General features: G+C 41.5%; 1 protein-coding gene across 1 annotated transcript in view; it reads left to right on the plus strand.

Moving 5' to 3' along the window:
* The first annotated feature begins 898 nt into the window (after window positions 1-898).
* Window positions 899-22,268, plus strand: part of LOC147323449 (uncharacterized) — a 130,525-nt gene continuing 109,155 nt past the window's right edge. Inside the window, exons 1-2 of the mRNA XM_086303781.1 lie at window positions 899-1,024; window positions 1,508-1,586. The gene's annotated coding sequence lies outside the window, so the exon portion shown is untranslated. The remainder of the gene's footprint in view (window positions 1,025-1,507; window positions 1,587-22,268) is intronic.

Below are 22,268 nucleotides of genomic sequence, written 5' to 3' on the forward strand. Positions count from 1 at the left end.
TACCACTGATTGCTAGAACTGCACCTATTATTTTCCAGTGAATACATGTCCAGGGCTTTCTTGGATATGTGCTTCTCGGTGTGTAACATTTTAGGCACGGTGTTTTCCAGTTACAGTTACTTACTTTTAGAGTAAGTGAACTCAACCTGACAGTAAATACTGACATTATAACGAGTGAACCATGTGGTAAATGGAACTCCTACTCATTCACCGATTCAAAGAGTATAGGGTCATATAAAGTCTGCGTAAACTTTAACCCGTTTTCTTCTTATTCTTGAATTTAATGACAGTTTGGAAACAACATTGTAGTGCCACCAACTGAAATGGAAGGTAGATCAGGCCTCTACCTATAAATATGCTATTTTAATAATAATGAAAAAAGAGCAACTCAGCTGTTTTGGAATTTTGTTTAGTTTTTTGTTTGTTTGTTTTCATTTTTAAATGGCTGAACCGAGGTAGTATGTACGTTATCATTACCTTGTCTTCAACAGCTCCAAATTATAGTTATGTTAAATTTTTCAGATGAATCAAGGAGAAATTCAGCAATGAACGGGAGAAATTGTTGTTTAGTGGTGGTAGTGCCTGCATCTACCTGCAGAGAGCATCTACTGATGGATGCAGTGTACAAAAATGCGGTACACCTGGTCTGTGTGCTAGATGAAGATGAGCTGAAGTGAAGCGAAGCGTTAAAAACAAAGTTTCAGCATCATCCATGTCAAGCACCGTGCGTTTGAAAACCCCTCTCTGTTATTCACTTATGTGTGGTATATATATATATATATATATATATATATATATATATTTTGTTCCTTTTATGTCATAACATAATTTTACTGTTACCTTGACAGTTACTTTGACTGTGCTGCTGTAGAAGTGTGCACCCAGAATTCAAAGAGTAGAAATGGCTAATACAGGGTTTGATTGTGCTTTGACCCATTGGTAATGCCTTAGGGCTCCAGTATGAGGAATCTCAGCTCAGTGGTAATCTCTTCACTCATCTCCTCTCTGGTTTTCCCCGATGAAGGTAATTACCGCACAAAAAGCACGATAAGTTTAGCAACATGTTGTGGTTAATTGTTACTCCTTTATGTTCACTCATTTATGCGAGAAGGTGGTGAATTTTTGACATTTTTTGCCGAGCACTTTCAGAGAAACTCGCTGTGGAAGCTAGCTTTTGGTATTGTCTCACTATATTGTATGACAGTTATTCTGCCATTGTTTGCATTTAATTTAGCTACTGAAAGCGGTACAGTACTTAAAAAAATTACCATTTACTGTGAAAAGTCCGTTAATATGTTAGCTAAAATACACAATGTGTTTACTTCACGTTACAGTTCATGTGCGCTAGCTAACAAGGTAGAAGAGAAAAGAAGGATAACTTTGTTTGAAAACTGTGATCCTGAGACTAAGTGTATAGATACAGAGAAAACTTGGATTTGGTTGAAGTATTTGTGACTGAAACCTGAGAGGTGTGCAGCTCTTCATTCATCTCTCTTCACTGTTTAAGGCAGGGGCGTCAAACATAAGGCCCAGGGGGCTTGAATCGGCCAGGCAAAGACTAATTCAACTTGATGGCTTTGGAAAAAGTGAGTGCATAAATTTTGGACTTTTTACTGTTCTTTTCTTCTTATAAATACCTTTCCCATTGCCATTCATACTACAACAACGTAATTAAGTAACAGTTAAACAATTACAGAAAAATCTCTTTTTTTAAAAATTATAAACTATAGAAATGTATGACTGCAGTAAAAATAAAAAAGATTTTTCTGTGAATTAACAAAGTATTTGTGTTTTATAATTACAGGATAACTTTTTCTGTAATTTTACAGTTATTTCTTACAATTTAAGCCCAAACCGGTAAATTCACTAGTCCAGTGTTCTGACAAAACGTCCTACTTTGGCTAAATGTCCTACCATAAGTAGTTTATGCTGTCACAGAGTAATTCCAGCACAAATGTAAGTAGGTATGACGGTTTGCCACTTAACCTTGCCCATCAGAGTATGTCATGTCAATCATCCCCACGGATTATCCAGACATCAGAAAGGAGCACAGCAAACAGCTGAGGTGTTGCTAGACTGACGTAAGTGTTCTGAAGTTAGCAAAGTGACCACTAGGGGGCAGAAAAAGCCAGTTAAGTTCGATAAAACGTCATTGCAGCGCTTATGCTAACTCTTCCGCTAACGCTAAATTTAAATTACCACCGAATCTGGTGACTGCAGACAGCTGGTAAACTACGCGATGCACTTTAAATCTCAGGTCTAGGAAAAGAGTATGCTACTAATAAAACACGTGGTCAGTTAGTCTCACATGTAGTAAAGCACCTTGAACAGGGAAGAGTTGGCTACCCTAGAAGATGAAGGTATGTCAGTCCTTCTTGATGTTCAGGACATCAGAAGCAAGGTACAAATGGATAAAAAGTTCTGGATCAAACTGGGCAGGAACAGCACCCAGAGGGAGGTAGAGGCATTAAGGTTGGTACTGAAAGAAAAAAAGAGAATGCAATGCATGACCTGATGAGGAATAACCTTCGTGCCTGTTACTCCAACACTACCAAACAGATATAAGGCCAAATAAGGACGTCCAGACAAAAAGATAGGCTCACATCTGGCCAGTCAAATTAAAAATTGGCCCATTAAAGGCTATCCAGAGTCAGAGATACTGTAATTCATGCCAGACTCGCTTGTAGTTTTGATAGAATACACAAAAAAGCTGTCTTGATGTTTACTGCCCTAAAAATTTACGATGTTATTCCACCGTCCTTGCTGTAATTGTCATTTTCTAACGTCTCCCTGCTCAGTGGAATTTATACCTCATTTCTGAGTAACGGCTTAGCAGACGTTCTGACATCTTTCATAACTGACCTTAAAATTCTTTCCTTTGGCTGCAGGTATTGTGACAGAGCTAGAAAAGGTGTGATAAGTTGTTTTCACATCGCCGCTAAATAACAAATCCAATGCTTCTCATGAGAACCGTTTCTTTCGTTTATAGCGCACTTTTTTTATCTGTATTTTCCGATGTGTGCGATCAACATTCCTCACTTCCCCTCTTAGCCCCTCTCGTCTGTTAGATACACTCAAGACCAAAGGTAGAAATTAAGTAGTTATTTCATCTCTTATTTTCCTTGAAAAGCTATATTGAGTGTAACACAACCTTTTTTTTTCCTGCCTACTTCTCTGTGATTCATTTAAAAGCACTTTTCTATCATCTCATTCAGCTCTGACTGAAGTCAGCCTTGCGACACTATTCAAAAGGGCCACTTCCTGAAGTTGCAGTGATTGTACTTGAGTAAAATATTGCTGCACTCTCTCCACCTCTGTTCAGCAGTTTGATATGTGGTGGTAGCGAGAGGCCAAGATCCTCTATGACAAGCAGGAGGCACATTTCAAGAAGCAGAAAGGAGGGCTGCAGGGTGAAGAGGCTACAGCTGTCATAGCTCATCTTAATGGCATACTGGAGTGTGCGCACACATATGCACGTCGCCACGCGCAAAACCTACACACACACAGACACACACCTACAAATACGGGGTAAATGAGGAAGCTTTGGATGTATGGGTCGGCCTCGCGCGCATAGAAACTGTAGTCTCTCGTTCTCACACGTATACAAAAATATGCAGGAAATGAGGAGGGGAGGCTTTGGAGGTACATGCACAAGTACCCATGCATGTGAATGCATACTCCTGCAGACATTCAGATGGAATCACGTAAACACACGTTTGCTGGATACGTACACAGATGTACACGCTCTCGCGCGACATGAATATGTATTCCGTTCGCATTAAGGAGAAAATACACAGCCATACGCATGGAAGACACATACTGTATAGCGCACAGACACACCTTCACACAGCCAGCATTGCCTGTGACAGATGTTGGCAGGAATATTGCCAGCAAGAAAGCTCTTTCATTTCTTTTTATTCTCTCTGTATTTTGGCATGCCTATCTCTGTACACACAGTGTGGCCATGTCACTGAAGCTGTTTCTTTTTCTCTTCCAGTTCCTCTGTGCACATTTCTTTTCTCTTCTTTTTCCCCTCTCTCGCTCTCTCCTCCATGTTATCATCATGAATTTGAAGTCACTTGTGCCAAGAGAGATTAGAAGAGAAACGGACAAAGCGAGGGGGACATTAGCAAAGATATTTTTGTCAGTAATGAGCTAACTCTTTGTTATGTGCTGGGCTAAGGAGGTCTAATGATGACGTTTGTACCAAGAGGAAGAAACTGAGTCTCCAGAGTCCACACACACACACCCACACACACACACACACACACACACACACACACACACACACACACACACGCGCGCCTGAAATCATGGGCTTTGGTGAAACTCTTAACTCTATTCAATTATGCAGATGAGCCCATTGGGCGAGTGTTGGTCGTCACTTTAATGATGACGTGGGTAAACAGACAGCTTCCTTTTCTGTCTTTAAGAGTCCCAGCCCACCCCCACTGCAAGCCCCTTATTGCTTATTTTGCACCCGCAAGAAAGTTAATTGTCTTAGTCTTTAAAGGGGTATCAGCTGTCATGCCACTGACAAAGACATAAAGAGAAGGGAAGACAGAAGAATGTGAAGAAAAGAGAGTTAAGAGAGGTTTCTTTTTTGCCTTCCAGGCTGATGGCTAAGAATCTCCTAAGATGCAATCATGAGATTTTGATGCAGGATGAGACATGATCAACCTCTCCAGGCAAAACCTCTTTGGAGATTTTTCTCTGTTCTCCCCAGTGGCCACCGGGTGGCAGAAGAGCACAAGGAACGCAGAGCTCTTTGAAACTGCTCGTGTTCTCATACCACAGAGGAGTAGAAGAAGCTTTTCCCCCTATGAGCAAACCAACTGCAAAAATAAAAAATAAACTACCCCAGCAGCCCAAAATTATTGTTAAAGTTACAGATATGGTTCATGATCACATGGCTGCAGCTGTACACATGCAAGTGCATTAAAAGGCAAACCCTTTATTCTTCTTAAAAGGACTCTTTGTGAAAAACGAGTTGGTGAATTGCTATAATGAACTAAAGTAAAGGCAGAGTCAAGTAAAAGTGTTGGAGGACTGAGATGATGAAAGGCATAATTTAAAGAATTTGCAATATTCAATAACAATTCATTGCATTAAGGCGAAAACAAGAAATAGACTGGCTTGCTCATAGCAGGTGAGGATAAAAGTTATCTAAACTAGCTCACATTTCCATAAATTTTTTAACTACCAAGTGTTTTTTTGTTTTTTTTTAAACAAACACATTGCACATGGTGTTTTATTTGACTCTGTGCAGTTATGTGCACGATTTGCATCTGAGATCTAGTTAAATGTCTTTAGATTCAGCCATATTTGTCTTCCACATTTCTCTAAAAAGAAACTGCCTGAATATTAACGCTTAGAAACATAACAGTTAAATGCACAATTTGATGACACTGACAACATGTAGCTTGTTCCCTTTCAGATAGTGTAGACATAGTGTAACATTTTGGATGCATCCGCGTGAGTATTTGTGTGAATTACGTGTGTGTGTGTGTGTGTGTTTTTCCAGGAACAAACACAAAGGAGAGACATTAAAGAATGGCTACATATTGCATAATAATTGTGTCTGACTGATGCATTGTCTTGATTTCTTAAATTTTCATCCTCGCCTTTAGGTAGGCACTGATCAGCCAGCATATCAAAGTAAGAACATTATTTGGAAAACATCTTTTTCTATAGTGATTCTTTGTCTTTCTACTGATTGCACACTAGATGCCCTGAGCGCTTGTGACTGAAGACAAATTAACTTGGGAATGATTGTCACATCAAAGTCTCTCTCCATGCTATTCATTTAAGACTCTGGGCATCAAGACCAAAGTTGTGTCCTCAAAGTGAGGAGGGAAAGAAAAAAATAGCTGGCGTTGGCAGTGGCTTCATATTTTAATTTTTATCTTTTTGCTTGTTCCAATTGTTTGCCCACTTGTATTTTTCCAGTCTGCCCACAGGAACTATGGCCACTGAATACCAACGGTCACCACAATTCACCCCTTTTAGACGTTAAGTAGTCAAAGATGAAGGCCACGCATTTTTCCTCTACAAAGGCGCGCTGTATGACGGTGTTGTTACTCTTTGTGCTCGCCAGTACAGAGGATTCTGGGTAGAATAAACTCCTTGAAAACTGTCCTCATGTTGTACTTTGGTGTAGTGTCAGATCAGGTACAAGCAGGGATTATTTTGCAGCTGAAAAATACCTCCTTTCTCTCTGGTCTTTTGCATCTGTGACTTTGGACATTAAATTTTACACTACGCTTAGGTGGTAGATGTGAAGCCATACACAGCACCCAGATTTGCATCTCTCACACACACACACACACACACACACACACACACACACACACACACACACACACACACACACACACACATTGAAAACAAGCCTCTAGGGAACAAATACTAAGTGAAAACATGTAGGTAAGCTAGACAAACTGCGGGAGAGTTGTGGCCATTGTGAGCCTTTATTGGACGCCATCTTCTTGTGATGTGACAGGGGGTCCATGCCTCATCTCTACACCGTGCATCTCAGCACACTCAGCGGGGGGCTCGCGCTCCCCTTCTCCCCGGTGCCACTGCCAGCCGTCTCTGCCGAGGTGGTGTGCTAATCATTTAAACAGCCCAATCAAAGGCAATGCGATGCTTCACACACGGGAGAAAAAAGGAAGGGAGGAAAGTGATTATTAGTGTTTGGGAGAGGCAGCCAGAGTGATTGAGCTGAAGGGGGACTTTGATTTTAGGGCCTCTTGTTGTTTTTTCCGAATGGCATTGGGTTTAGCCACCAGGCTTCAGGAATCTGGTGAGCTGTCAGCGAATGATGGTTAACTTTTGTTTTAATTTTTATTTAATTATTTTTTTAATATACCAAAAGCCATACACAAAAGAGATTCGGTCTTAACAATTTATTGTACTAAGCAAGTCACAGAGTCCGTTCTTTTGAAGGGAAGAAATTAGGTTTGGTCTTTTTGGGATTTTGTGTTTAAAAAATTTTTTTTCATTGTTTTTGTTTTTATCCGGCACCGGTTTAGAAGAAAAGTCCAAATTTTGGAGGGTAGAATTTGAAAAGAAAAAAGAAAGTGACTTTGAAAATCACTTCTAACGAGTTGTTAAAATAGTTAATGTTGGGATTTCGGTTTGTTGTTAGGCTACATTCAAATCAGTATCTGGGATGAGAACATCCGCACGTGCACGTGTGCACACACAAAGACACACACACACACAGAGGCAGCACAGTAGAGATGAATCACCTTGGCTTGTCAAGAGGTTGGTTAATAGACACATTTGATGTCACTCAAAGCCCACTGGTGTTGAAAGGGTTTTGTTAGTGTGTTGATATCACCTCCTGTGCATAAAGCTCCACTTAAAACAATAAATAGCAATGAGTGCATCCAAAGCCCCTGCAGTTTAGACTATATTCCTTTGATACTGGATACCTATTACTGTTGGCTTTATCTAATGGATTGGATTCCCACACCTCATCCCTCCAGTGTTTCAAAGCACTGAAACCTTCAAATGTAATGTGTTATCAGCACATTAGCTGCTCTAAAACCACTATCAGTGGCTAATGTTTCTGCAGGGGACAGTGTAACACAGTTTGAAAAACAGCAGCGACCTATCAACTCTGCTTACTGCCCTCACTGATTTCATACCATGCACTTTTTTCCCCCCCTAGCTTTATTTTATTTTTGGACACTCAGATTAATTAAAGAGTGCATCTCTTTTTCTGCCAGAAAATATTAATCCATCTTAAATTTGTTATGTGTGTTTGGTGTTGGACAATCTTTGCAAATATTTTTTTTCTTCCTTTTTCTAAGAAAGCTGCAGGATCCTCATCTCACGAAACACATGTTCTGATCGGAGAAACCAAATGAAGTCCCTAAACAGCAGTTTGACACACATAACAGATTCCTCACATAGTTTGAATTTCACGTTTTTTTTCTTTTTTTTTTTGCTGGCCTTGCTCTTTAGTTTATTACCTGCCTGTCTCTCGGAAAAGAAATACAATCCAGCAGTATTAAGATAGTCATACCAGCTTCTCAGTTTGACAGTTCATCAATTAGTAGCTGGGTAGTTGTAACAAAAAACAAATAAATAAAAGAAAACACACATTTTGGAAGCCGGCAGCTTTAAGAATTCACATCTGCATTGTCCATTCCCCAGGACAGTTTCCAAAAACTTTCACCGGAAAGCATCTGGATTAACTGGAGGAGCAGCAGTAACTGTTTTTATGGTCGGTCCTGTCAGCTCTCCTCCCATATCTTTGATTGATCAGATGGTCATACATTGGCTTAAGTGCTAGCTATAATTACTGCTTGGTTTGACAATCGGTTGCTCAACTCCAATTTCCAGGAATTTAAATTCGCTTTAGTGTTTCTTCTGTTTGTGGCCTTCAGTGAATCTGATTATTTGTTTAAAAAGTGGTTTAATTGGAATATTTTTTAATTGAAAGGTGACATATCAGATAAAAACAATAGCAGCTTTGGCAATAATCAAATTTGAGTGAAAAGCCTGTTAGCATTTTAGCATAAAAATGCTCCACACGGGTTCTTTTTCCACTAAAATATCAGTACTTTCTATATGTCTAAATATGGCACAGGTCTTACCAAATTCAAAAATATGAAGTTATTCTCTGAGAAAATCCCAAAAAACAATCCAAAGATAGACGTCGGAGCAGATTTGTAGTTGTCTTTTAAAATAACGTTGAACAAACAAGGCTGTCAGTTTGTGCAAACTGCTATACACAAAGTGTTCTCTTTTCATCCGACGTGTCACACCAGATCATAGTTTAACATCACATTAGTCGGAAGCATGCTCAATTTTAGTTTCTGCTCCGGATTCCAGCTGTTTAAACGCTGGGCCCGTTTAAACTGTGTCAGCTGTTAATGACCGTCTAACGCCGTGTCATCCGCTGGTCTCAAACACATTTAAGTACACAGCACGCACATTAAATTGTTCACCACCTGTAATTTTCCCCGAAGGGAGGCAAATGTTTCACATGTTGTCTGATTTTGTCGCGGTTTACCACAAATATGTTTCACTGAGACGCCGGAGCAGGTCTCAGTTTGGCTCTCGACTGTATGCATCTATACGTCCCTCCTCTTTATGTCTAAAAGAGGAGAGGTGGAAAACAGCTCTGCGCCCTCCAAGTTTAGCACCACTCTGTACTTTTGGTTAGGCCTGAGTGGGCCCTCTGATTTACTTTGAAATGCTCCAATTAAAATAAAGGCTAATTGTTAGTTTGTGCCTTCTTTTTTCCTCAGACAGGAAAATCCTCTCTCTCCTCTCTATAGGGCGTCACATCCCAAATTATGCATTGTGTACGTCTGAATGCGTGCATTATATACATATATATATTTATCCCTGTGCTAGAATTGCCATTAGGCGGTATGGAGTACATGTCAGTTCTTGCATGATAGCAGGGTTAGTTGTGCTGTGTGTACGTGTCTAGTGAACTGCATATAGAAAACGTCTGTGACTGTGCTGCAGCAAAGCAGGCGTGCATCTCCGGCAGCAGCCACCAAACAGCTCCTGAAGGGGCAGTCAGGCTGCAGCTGTTTGTTTATTTAGCTCTAACTTGTAATTACGTCTCCGACAGACGGCACCACGTAGAAAAGACATATTTGGCCCCACTCAGCAGCCAGTCGTCAAAGGGCGGTCGCTGTCCCGTTTGATTACAGTTGTGCATTGTAGCCGTGCCATCCCGATGGCTTTGGGAGAGAAGAACCACAATATCACTTAAGAGGCAATTATAAGTGACTCCACTGTTCTGAATGTGTTAATATGAGGTATTATTTCACATGACAGAACAACACTTTCATTTTAAATGGGTATGTGTTAAGTTTCAACTAAAGCACACAGCAGAAGCGCACCAGAGTAAATGCCAGCACAGGTCCAGCAATTTGAAAATGCTTTGTCCGGGTCAAGGATGATTTCTGCTTATCATACAAACTATATGGAAATGTCCCCCTGGTAGCACGGATGCTTGCTGCGCTTCTTCATTTGGCATTCATAAGCAGTTGTGACGACCTCATCAGTTAGATGGAGCTGACTCCAAGACGGAGACAACAAAACCGCAGACCTCAAAATGAGAGGAGCAGGAAGACAGAGACTCCACTTCACAGGAAGCGTGCAAACTGAACCGAATTCTCCCTCTCTCTCTCTCCCTCTCTGTCTCTCCTCCTTTCTTCCCTCCCTTTTTCTTCACTCGCTAGTTTAAAGTTGTCCTGGCTTTTATTTTGAGAAATATTAATTTGGTAGAAGAGTGGTGTCGTATCTGAAACACAACACAGAGAAAGAAAAAAGAGAGAGGGAGAGTGAGAAAAAAGGGGGGAAAGAGGGGAGGGGGGAAAAAAGAGGCGCAATGCGTGCACATTTCTCTCGCTTGACGTTTTGCTGAAGTTTGTACGCCACTTGAGCCCGCCGTTTCCCTCGCTAATGATACCAGCGGAGCCTCTCTGGGGAATGGCGTCCGTCGTGCGCCTGGCTTTCACATTTCCAGCACCAGGTATTTTGGGATACGAAAGCGGGGACTATGAGGCACATCATTCCAAGAGCTCATCTGGTTCTTTCTCTCTGTCTCCCTCTCTCTCTCTCCTGCTTCCTCTCTCCTCTCCAATCGGCTTCACTCCTCTCCTCTTTCTTGTTGTTGTTGTACTTCTGCATACGCAGACATTCTCTGTCCCACTGTAGTTCTCTGTCTTTCTTTCTTCCTCCCTCCCTTTCTCTTTCCCTCTTACTTTTTGATTTGGTAAGGATGATTTCAAGTGTGGAGGGGAGGAAAAAATGCATGCACAGGAGAGGGAAGAAATCTTTTTATTAACTTATTCATTGTATGTGAAATCAAGAGGATTTTTCCTTTCTCCCCTCCGCTCCCTCTCCCCCTTCCTCTTGGTTAAGGCAAATGAATGTTTAAAGAGGTAATTTACTGGGCCCTGGCAGGATCTACATTGTGTATTACACAAACAGGCAGCAACAAAAGGAAATTCTAATCTAGACAGTAACACGACTGCACAGAGGATCCTCGGCAGGGGGTCTAGATGAATTATACAACAATCTGTGTTCTCCCTCGTTTAATTTAAAGGTCTGTTTTCAAGGCTATCACCAGCTCCCACTTCAGAGGAGAGACTTGGCCCACTGAGGTCAAGCCTATATTGACAAATATCAAGAGGCAAGAAAGGAGTGCCCAAAACGCAGATATGAATAAGTAAAGGCAAACAGATAAGCAAATGTAAATCTATAAGGCAGAGGGGAGGCAAAAAGACAGGCATGCGCACGATGTCTGCCTCCCAGACGAGGCATGTGAAAGCATTCGTTTATAAATGGGGGGGGGGGATTGTTTGTTTGATGGCACTGCTTGGCTGTCAGGGTCTCTTAGTTTTCATGTGGATTTACTGTAAGGAAGGTGTCATCGCTGATGGTCTGCAGCGCATGGAGGCCGATCGCCTCCCCTGCCTGCCTCCGTGCATTAATTTGTTGAGATGCTGCTTCCAGAGATGGATTGAGGCAATATCGTGAATTTTGGTTACATAATAGCCATGTGATCATGCCAGGTACCTCATGGTTCTTTTATTTTTAACCTCCACTGATGTAGTTTCAAGTAACTCTGAATGATGTCCGCCTAAATCTTTGAACTAAAATATCCTTAGAAGAACAGCCCCCCTGCTGGACATATTTTCCTCTCTCTTTCTCCTCCTCAACCGTCTCTTTTTCCTTTCTCGCGTTTCAAAAAGAGCGCCAGGTGGTGACAAAATTGCCCAACCACCCAGTGTCACCTCGTGTCGCCACTGATTTTCCTCATAGGTCAGTGGGAGCCACATACGGCAACCTCCCCCTGCCCTCTCCCAGTCCATCATACCTTGGACAATCAACAGGTCACAACCCCCAACCCTTCCCTGTGGCTCACCACCAGCCTCCTTCTGACAGGATGAGTTTGACCTTTGATCCCTCGAGCAGACAGCTCAATCTGCTTTTTATGGCACCCGTCATAGCAAAGAAAAGAGACCACAGCCACATCAGATGGTCCCAGGGAAATAAACACTGGCAGCTTCCTTCTTTTTCATTGTAACCCTTTCTCAGTCACATGCACTCAGTGTTAGGCTTTGAATTAACAGCATGACATTGCAAAGCACTTTGGGCATTTACACGTTGTCCTTACATATTATTCGCTTCCTTTATTTTCTCAGCTCATCATCAGTGTTCTTTAATAGTCGGAAGCTTGTGGAGCTTTTATTTTTGCGTGCTCGTACCTCGAAAGTCATAACCCAGTGCTGAAGAATGTGATCTGATTGAGGAGGCATTTAAAAAAAGAAGAACTCTGATGCAAATTTGGCCCCTAGTTCACAGTAGAGCTGCCAGTGATGTTTGCTCCCTTACGTCCTCTGTGCTCCACCGCTGATTTAACCTCCAGGGATGAGCAGCCAGTGATCACAACGCTCAGAGGAAGTTAGCGGCCTCCACTCTCCAGAGGCCAGCACTTCCTCTTGATTTCGCCTGTTCTGTCGAGAAAGAAAAGGAAGGTAAAGATAAAAAAAACACCCCTGCTAAGCCGTGTGTGTGGGCTTCACACAACTCTAAAACTGCGTCATCAGCACAAAAGATGAAACTCAGAGTATGTGTGTGTCTTTGCGTGAGTGCATGTGTGTGCATGTGTGTATTTTAGGCAAGGTGCCTGCCCTGGAGCTAGATAATGTGAACAGAAGCAGATGGGGAAACTTAAACGCACACCCACTAGGGTATAGCAGAGCTGGCACAAAGTGAGAAGAGGTCTTAGAACATCTCCCAGCCCGAGTGGATGCCAACACTCTCGCTATCACTGAGACTGGATGACAAAGAGAGTGAAAAAGAGAGTGAGAAAGAGAGTAAGTGAGAAATAGAGGATTTGTGGGGTGTGTGTCTGTGTGTGTTTTCTACAGTACCTCTACTTTTTGTTCTTTTTGCATATTTGTTCTTTTTGCATATTTATTCCTTTTACGAAACTATTGGCCCTCTGTCCTTCTGTTTTGCGTCTCATCTGCTGCGCACCAACACTAGGTGTGTCGCACTTTGAGGATGCCTTTCTGCATTCCACATATTTTGCGTATCGTTTTATAACATTTAAAATGAAATGAATTTAAAAGTGGACGTGCTTCGAGGCCACAATCGTTTGCAGGACGGAAACAAAAAAAGGCAAAAGGAAAGACACATAAAGGGTGTCCCATGTTTGTTTACAGTGCCACGAAATTCTGGATCAAAGGAACTTATGTTTTATAATAGCTGATACTCGGGCGCTTGATTGATTAACCCCACATGAGAGAAGTAATAAGATTTCAAACAGTCCATCATTGCAAACATAAGTGCACCAAGCACTTGGGCCTTGCAGGAATTCACCATCTGCCTTGTAGATATTAGCAATTAATATGCAATAAAAACCCTCCCATGCAAACCCGATGAGGAATAAATGTGTCAGTGAAGAAATGCATTCAAAAAGAAACATACAGGCTTAGTTATATTTAAGGTTATGGACTTGATAGATCAACATCCATTAAGTTTTCATCATTCCAGCATCCACAAGGGTTTACAGACACTCAGAAAACACTACCAAGTGTTTAATATTAGTAAACACAAGTTTGCTATTTCTCTGAAGATTCTGAGTGTCTTTACGTAGGATTTTTAAAAAATCACAGCTGGTACTGCGATAGATAAAGATAAAGATTACAACATAACAGTGCTGACTTTTTTCCTCTTTTTTTCTGCACAATTTTTTAAAAATCATGACATCCAGACTCTAAAAAGGGAGACCTCCTAAATCACTCCGACTCCGCCTGTTTGACAATCACGCAAGAAGCACTTGTGCCAAACCTTAGTCATGCGTCACATTTCGCAAACCATCTAACTCACTTGGGACCAATCTGCTTAGGCTCATAAATCAGCTCTGGATCTCCGCATAAGCCAGTCGGGGAAGGCCAGGGTGAAAAACGGGGCCAATGATTCCTCTCCGCCGCAATGAGATGCACATGTTGCTGCCTGGTGGGTGGGAGCTGGAAAGGTCAGAGGGGGTGTGTAGGTTAATAATGAGGTGAACTTGATCTTCTCCAGTCCCAGAGAAGACCAGTCACTCTTTCCCCCCAGAGGGGAGGAAGACGATTATCTCAGCAATGTAAGAAGAGGAAAGTGATGAGGGAGAGAGTGGTAGTGGCTCTAAACTGCTGGGTCAGATCATGGTGGTGAGATTACAGATAAATGGTTTATTAGTATTGATAGCAAAGGTAGTAAAAATCCTAGTTGTACTGGCAATATTAAGAGGAAGACGTTAAGGCGGACTATACATATCAGTGCTAAAAGTGGCCATTGTTTCAAATAATGAGGTCAGCACACGGAAATCTACAAATGAAGACTATTTTGGACTACATTGACTCATGGAAAGCTGTTCATTCAACAGTATGTACACATTATGGTGCCAGAACTTGCCTTTTCTTTCCAACACCTCATTACAAACCCTTTTTAATACTTGACACGCTTAAGAAGCATTACACTGGACTCAAATGTTGCACAACCAGCAGCTGTATAAGGGCTGTCTGCACACACTTGCTGTAAATAAAAATGTTGTATGTATATCTTTAAAACTTATAACTATATCAAGCTCATACTGGATTTTTACTGAATTTATTGTCAGGGATAAAGATTGTACCTGACAATTTTATGTTTAAACCATCTTAATCAAGACATTACGTGCTCCTTAATTATTTTGTGCTTGCTGTTGATTTTTCTGCCATGCATGGTAAAATCAGAAGCCAGCTGAGCATAGTGCTAAGTAGGATTTAGGAAACTAGATCCTGATCCCCTTGGGCACACTGTTCCAAAGCTTAATGGTCCCGACAGAAAAGACTTTTAACACTCTTGACCTCAAGTCTAGACTTCCTTGACTAGACTAGAGTTCCTCTTGCACGTGTCAGTCATTAAAACATTAAACGGGAGCAACTCAGGTGCAGCTATTCTTATCCTCTTCATTAGATAAAACTAAAAAAATATGTGAATATGCATAACTGAGCCACAGTATTAAAATGATCTTGATGTCTTGGATCATTTAATCGCAATGCATTGTAGCACCTTTGGTCATTAATGTGGACTTTGACACCTACCACTTGTCTAAAAAGCATGAAGCTGTTCCACCAGTAGGACAGTGTACCCTGTATTTTCTCAAGAACCGCTCAAAGAAGGCTGGAGGAATAAGACAAAGAGACCAAGTGGTTGTACCAGCCTCCAGCTCTCCAGATCCCAATCAGATCAATAAGCCACAGTATGCACCTAAACAAGTCGGACATACCCGATCCCCACCAACCAAGCAACCCACAAAACCCAAAGGGTCCCAGTGCTATACAATGACAGGTCCGGTGTCTACCTCCTACAGCTCAGAGCTGTTACACTTCAGTCACAATAGAGTAAAAATAGGACAAAACCTCCCTGTAACTAAGAAAAATGGGTGGTTGCTCGATATTTACACAGAATTTTTTTTTGCAGTCAGAGAGTGAATGCAAGTAGTGCAACACCCTCAACTTCTGGGCAACCACTTTTAGTTGTAAGGTGATTTCACAGGTCGCCTGGTAGGAGGCAACCTGTGCAAAAAGCTGAGGTCGAACTTACACTAGCAGATTTATAAATGCAGACAGATTGCTAACACGTTCCAATCAGCCTGTGTCAGCCCGCATTGATGAGCGCAACTTACCGTAATACAATCATTTGGAAACTGGTTGCCAACTGGTTGCATTCTGGTTATATTTTTATATAAAACCAAGGTTACTAGGCTCCTGTGTCATTTTGTAGTTAACTTTTTAACTAATTATGTTAATGTGAAAGTTCTGTTTGATGTGGATTTCTTTGTATGTAGATGTCGACAGATTTAGAATTTACAATGACAGATTTTCTGAGAGATTTTCACCAATAGATCAGCTAATCACTGTATTATTACAAATCTCCAAATTACCAACTTGACCCCATTCAATCTCCATCTTATTGTAACTTTATTGCTGTCTTGATGCACCAAAGTTGCTTTGAAGACTGCAGCTGATTGTGTGGTTGCAGACTTGGTCCTTATCTTCAAAGCAAACATTTCAGAGGCAACAAGATAGCGACTTGATTACACACGGTCACACCAATTTTGAACGTGCTACACTCTCCAGCCTGTGACTTTAGCATTAGGGAGAATTACAGAATATTTAGTATGTGAGGATAAACCATGATCCAGGTGGTAGCTTTGATGGAGTGTATAAGAGTTTCATGACAACTTGTGTAACATTTTGTGGGAATATTTTAAGATTGAATTTTGGCTTGTTCAGATGTAAGCTGCATTAATGAGCTTGTTCCAGCTGAATGCTTAAAAAAAGTTTAGGAATTGTGCCACTGGGTAAAAAGCTGTTTATAGTAGATAACGAAAAGTTAGCACTAAACACTTAAGGGGCTCTTTGGGAAATTTAGCAAGGATAACATCTGCTGGTAAGTTAGAGAATCTTATTTGAGAATATTTTTAAGAGCTAGAGCAGCACTGAGGTCAAAACTGCCCAACAGCTGTGAAGTTACAGATAGCAGGTCAACAAGCGAACGAAAGAGCATGCACAGCATAGGCTATTTGGGGGGGAAAAATCAGTCTTCTGTATTCTGTTAACAAGGTTTGACTGCTGAGGAAATAAAGGCATGCTTTATAAGAATTTCACTTTAACACCTCGGAAATTTGCTGGAGTAAATTATGTTGTATTTCATGAATTGTGTCTAATTTAAATTAAACAAACAGGAAGTCTTTCTTAATGTAGATAAGACACCATAAGAGCTTTTCTGTATTCTGTTAATGCCATTTGATGCCCTTCACGATAGGTCTGTTTTTCTCTTTCTTGAGAAGACACACATTACGCACGCACACACACACACACACACACACACACACACACACACACACACACACACACCGCATATTCCACCCCCTTGTACCAATGTCCACGTTTGATTGATGAGGAAATAGATGGCAAATTGCAGTGTCCATCCTGATGGATGACATCATTTGGCCCGATGTGCTGATCACGTATGCCAAACCAGGGGCTCGCTCACCCCTCCACCCTTCCTCCACTCCCCTTTGCTTACAATTGATCAGTGGGAGTTTTGTACACCAGCTTCCTTTGAATTTAATGCATGAGGAGGGAGAGAAGTTGACGTGGCTCTTTACTGCCCGTCCCGGTCCCTCGGCTCCCCTCCCTCCTTTTCCACTCCTCCATCCATCTTTATCTAGAGGGGTCCAAGACATGACAGATCCAGTGGCACTCTGTTTGTTTACCCTCATATGCAGACAATCAGTCTGTGTTAAATGGGCCTTCTGCTTTTAGATGGATTATTGTTTACACAAGTTCAATTATAGGGGGGTGTCTAAATGGAGACTTATTGAAGGGGACATGAAGAAAGATGGGCAGCGATTTTCAGCCCTTGACTTCTTCTGTCAATGTTTGTTCTCGTCATCAAACCAGTGCTGACATTGTCGAGTGTTTCAGTTCTTGTCAGTGTGTTTGCCAAAGAATTTTTTAAATGCCTGTTCAAACAATGATGGTCAGCTTTAAGAGGTAAATATTCAAATTGATCTGTAAAGCCTTGACTTTTACAGGATGATGTGATGCACGTTATAATGTGTAAAATAAGTCTGGAAAAGACCTGTGACTGGGGTGAGAGTGGTTGTCAAATCTCAGGAGAGCCGTGCATATTCCTCAATCAAAATTCCTACACGTGTAAACAGCCTTGCCGAGCCTTGTTCTCCCAGAAGCTTATTTTCTGGAAGCCATCCAAGCGCCACCTCATATTCAAATGGGCTGACAGGTGAAAAAGAGTCAGTGGAGGGGGCGGGGGTGGAGATGTCTTGATTGATGGGCCAATGGCGCGCAGTGGCGTCTGAATTTATGAGCCAGAGCAAATCTGAATATTGAGAACACTGCCATCGTGTCATACTGGACATATTAAGAATTATTTGACAATGCATTATGTTGGAGATCTGTCACGCAAAAAAGATGAGCATGCCCTCCCTGTGCGGCTGAAATTACAACCTGCGGTGCAGTGAGGAGTGGCTCCTACTTTGTCAATTCTCTATGGACCACTGTAGGACCCACTGACCGCAGCCTTCCTCACTTATTCACAGTTAGTAACTGCCAAAATAAATAATAAAGAACATCAGTATGCATGGATTCTGCTGTCGTTTTGTGTCTCCGATTTATATTGTTGACCAGCACCTTAACTTTGCATGTTTTCCCCTATAAACACAACTTTTGAACCTTAGTTATGGCACTGTACAGTCTTGAGTCACTCCACATTTCTTTGAAGAAATCTATTGAAAGATTTGCATGGAAATACAGGGTATAAGTCAAAAAGTTTTTCAATCTAATTTGAAAGTTCACTTTTTTGTATAACCACCTTTATTCTTCAACACAGCCTAAATGCTCTTAGGCAAGCTTTCTTATAATTTCTTTAATTAGACTTCAGGAATAGCTCTCCAGGCCTCTTCAAGGACATTCAAAGCTCTTCTTTGGATGTCTCTTGTTCTGTTTTCTGTCAACGCGATCCCAAACTGGATTCGTCACTCCACAACACCTGTTGCTGCTGATTTTCGGTCCAGTTCTTGTGTGGTATTTGGCATACGTCTGTATTTTCCCTTTGTTTCCCTTGTTTAAGAATGACTCATTGTCAGACAGCCTTCCATTGAGACCATTTCTGATGAGAATCCAATAAACACTAGATGGATCAACTAATGGGCCAGATGTGTCTCTCAGGTCCTGTGTCAGGTCTTTGCTGGAACTTTCCCTCAATTTCTTAAACACATGACCTTCAGATACCGTTCATCTCCTAGTTCATCTCCTATAGATAGTTTTTTGTTTTTTTTTTGGGCCTGTCACCTTTGTCTTCCATATCAATCTATCGATCGATACAAAAGAGGTGGTTCTTTGTTAAGTTGTCTAGAGACAACATTGGCTCATCCCTTGAGTTAGGTGTCTTTTTATGCTCGAATGACTCATAGATCAAAACACATTCTTCTGACAATGGGTAGGTACAAGGACTGAACAGAAAACGAGTGAAAAAACAATCAATTGTTAAAGAAAAAATTTGAACGACTTTCAGAGAACTATTCACCAACACACTTTAAAGAATAACAAGAAAGTTTGTCTCCTTAGAAGCAAAATATGAAGAAATGAGGGGTGGCACAAGGCTTTTGCACAGTATTATAGCAGAGTTCCTATAGGCCTGCACATAGAGGCAAAAAATGTGTACGTCTTGAGTTACTCCCAATAGGCCACATGCAAACATTTGGTCAGAAACCCATTGTCATTGCATTTTACTCATTCGTACGTTTTTTTTTTTTCTGGTGTGCAAGGTACAAACAAGAACAAAAAGCACTAAAAGTCTGAATTAGGAGTGAGTTGGGATGGCAGATGGCACATGTTGAGGGACTCCTATTGAATCCTATCAGACAAACCTACAAGGTACAATGACACCCACTTTAAAATACAAAGCCTGCGAGCCCTGGCCACTGTTAGTACACTAGAGCTAGATCGAGTTGATTACAGCAGAAACTGTTATGTGATCAAAATCTAAGAAAAACCTTTCATATTATGATGACTTGTTTACTCCAGTCGATGTTCTCATGAGTTCACAGCCCTCGAATGTACTGTGGTTTACTGTTACATGGAAATTATTTAGCCTGTAAGTACTCCATTCCAAGGGTGTTTCCCTCTGGGACACAACATAGTGCTAACAAATGTCTTCCACCTTGGATCAGGATTGTCCTTCCTGGCTCTGTACTGCAGCTAATCTTAGCTCTCTAAACCACATGTGACCATTTTCTTTTTACCATAAAGGAATCTTCATCTGGTTATACAAGACGCGGCTGCAGTGGTGCAATGCGATCGTGTTCGTGCGCGCGCAGCGTGTAGACGTGTTTGGTTTTCTCATTACAAGGTGTCAAATTGTTTTTTATTTGGTCGTTTAATGAGAGAAATGAACCCCGAGGCTGTGTGTGTCCACTACAGGGGAAAAAATAAAACCTCCTGAGCCGCATCTCACATCGGTTTGTTTTCCCAGGGTTTTTCTCGCTGCTTTGCTCGGACTGAACATGACAAGAGTCCGCTGTAATAACTTCAAGGTTTTAATCGGATATTAATTTAGATGTGAGCCATGTTCCTCCAAATGGTGGAGGAAACAAATCATTGGCCCTTTAATAATAATCAATGCCTATCCCCCCCGCCCAGCACCACCCCTCCATTTTCCCTGTGCATCATCTGGTGAGCTGTTTGTGTGTGTGTATGTGTATATGGTATGGTGTGTGGTGTTTCTAGGTGTACTCTGTGAGCCGTGTTTTTTTTCCTGTGGGGGTCTCTTTGGCTGACCCCGCGACCTCTCTTTCTCTGAGGACAGCCAGCTAAGAACCAAGCAACATATCAAAGAGTGGGGGGGCACAGCCAGGCCACTGGGTTTCTGGCAAAATCATCTCAATAAATAAATATCACAAGACACCGCTGGAGGGAAAAGCTTTGATGTGGGGGGGTTGAGCCCCACTCTCTCTTTTCTCTCTCACTCTTTTGCAACCTCAATACAGGCTCTTCTCCTCTGGTGTCTTCTCTCACCGCCAAACCTTCACCACTTGCTCTGACAAAATGGCTCATGTGTGCTCCTCTATACTCATCTCAGCAGCACCAAACGTTCAGGGGCTTGTAGTTTCTCTCTCTGAGGAGGTGAGAGTTGGAGAACAACAGTTTTCTTATCAATAGATGCAGGGCGCTGGACTGGTTATGAGTAGCTGGCACCAAAAAGTGTTCGAGAAAAGCCTTTATTTTCCTCCACGATGTTGAGCCACGCAGGTGAAGTTTGCGCTTTGAAAAGAGGTTTCGGTTCTGTTTTAATCGTTTCCACAAGGCACAATAAGAAAGGAACCGCGCTGTGAATCATCCTTTTGATTTTTTTATGTTGCTACCTGAACAATAAAGCACGCCGTGCCCAATTCTCAGTAAATAAGAAGTGATATACAGCTGCATTGTGATTCCATGAGAGAATAACCCTTTTCTTCCTTAATATGCACCAAAGCTTTATCTGTTATTTCCCTAAAATAAGAGTTCTCAATGGGCCTCTGAAATGTTTTATTAGGCCCACTTTTTAAACCGCTTATCCAGTTGAGGCTTGCATTCCCTGGTAGTCCCCGTACAGGTTAGCCATCAGGGGGGATAACTCAGAGAGACAGCCATTCATACGTACATTCACACCTACAGCTAATTAACCTAAAATGCCTGTTTTTGTCTCCCTTCACTGAACCTGGTTCTGTCAGAGGTTTCTTCCTGTTAAAAGGGAGTTTTTCCTTCCCACTGTTGCCAAGTGTTTGCTCGTTTTCTCTGTTTTGTTGTTATTTATGGTCTTTGCCCGACAATATAAAGTGCCTTGAGCTGACTAATATTGTGATTTGGTGCTATATAAATGAAACTGAATTTAATTTGGGGATGTGAGAGGACGCTGGAGTACCCGAAGTACCCTTGTTTCTGTGAGGGGACGGCGCTAACCACTGTTCCGCCCTGGATCTCGCGATGTGGAGTGCATCAGGTGAGAATGAGACGGAGGAAGCTCGGTTAGCGTTAATTTGTTCTTCCATCCATCGTAGCAGACTAAACCTTCCAATTTTTGAAAATATAACTGGTGTCGCGAAATATAACAGCCAGCACGAACAGGACTGAATTGCCGTTCTCTAAATGGACAGATTACAAATGGCAAATAAAAGTTTCAATTTGACGCATCTTTCCGAACTCAGTCATCAGAATCGAGACTAGAGCAGGGCGATATGACCAAAGATATTTATCACGATATACATTTGAAAATTTGCGATAACGATATAACTGACGATATAATTGACACTAGAAAAAATACTTTACAACTCCTCAACTTTATTAGTGCAAAAAAATAAATAAATAAATGTATTTTGCACTTAAACAAGCAGCTTTTATGTGCATTAAAATTATATAAAAAATTTGCAGTGCAAATGCAAATTCCTTGCTGACAGTTTAACCAAAAGGCATTTCCAGTGGAAATTGGCCGACATATCCTCAGCATAACCATGTATAATATCCACAAAACTTAAAAAGAGGTTATACACACACAGTACGGTAAAATTATGTTGAAGCACAGTACGTATCACTCCGCGAGGCTCCTGCCTAATATAGCCGTAATGCTCCGACAATCCATCAAGCGGTGCGGCTTCGTAGCTTAGCAAAGTCGTACTGAAACAT

Source organism: Aulonocara sp. 'chitande type north' Nkhata Bay, linkage group LG8 (assembly GCF_057382095.1).
Source record: "Aulonocara sp. 'chitande type north' Nkhata Bay isolate Kocher_YH1m ecotype deep benthic linkage group LG8, A_spYH_male_GT1.1, whole genome shotgun sequence".
NCBI classification, from domain to species: Eukaryota; Metazoa; Chordata; class Actinopteri; order Cichliformes; family Cichlidae; genus Aulonocara; species Aulonocara sp. 'chitande type north' Nkhata Bay.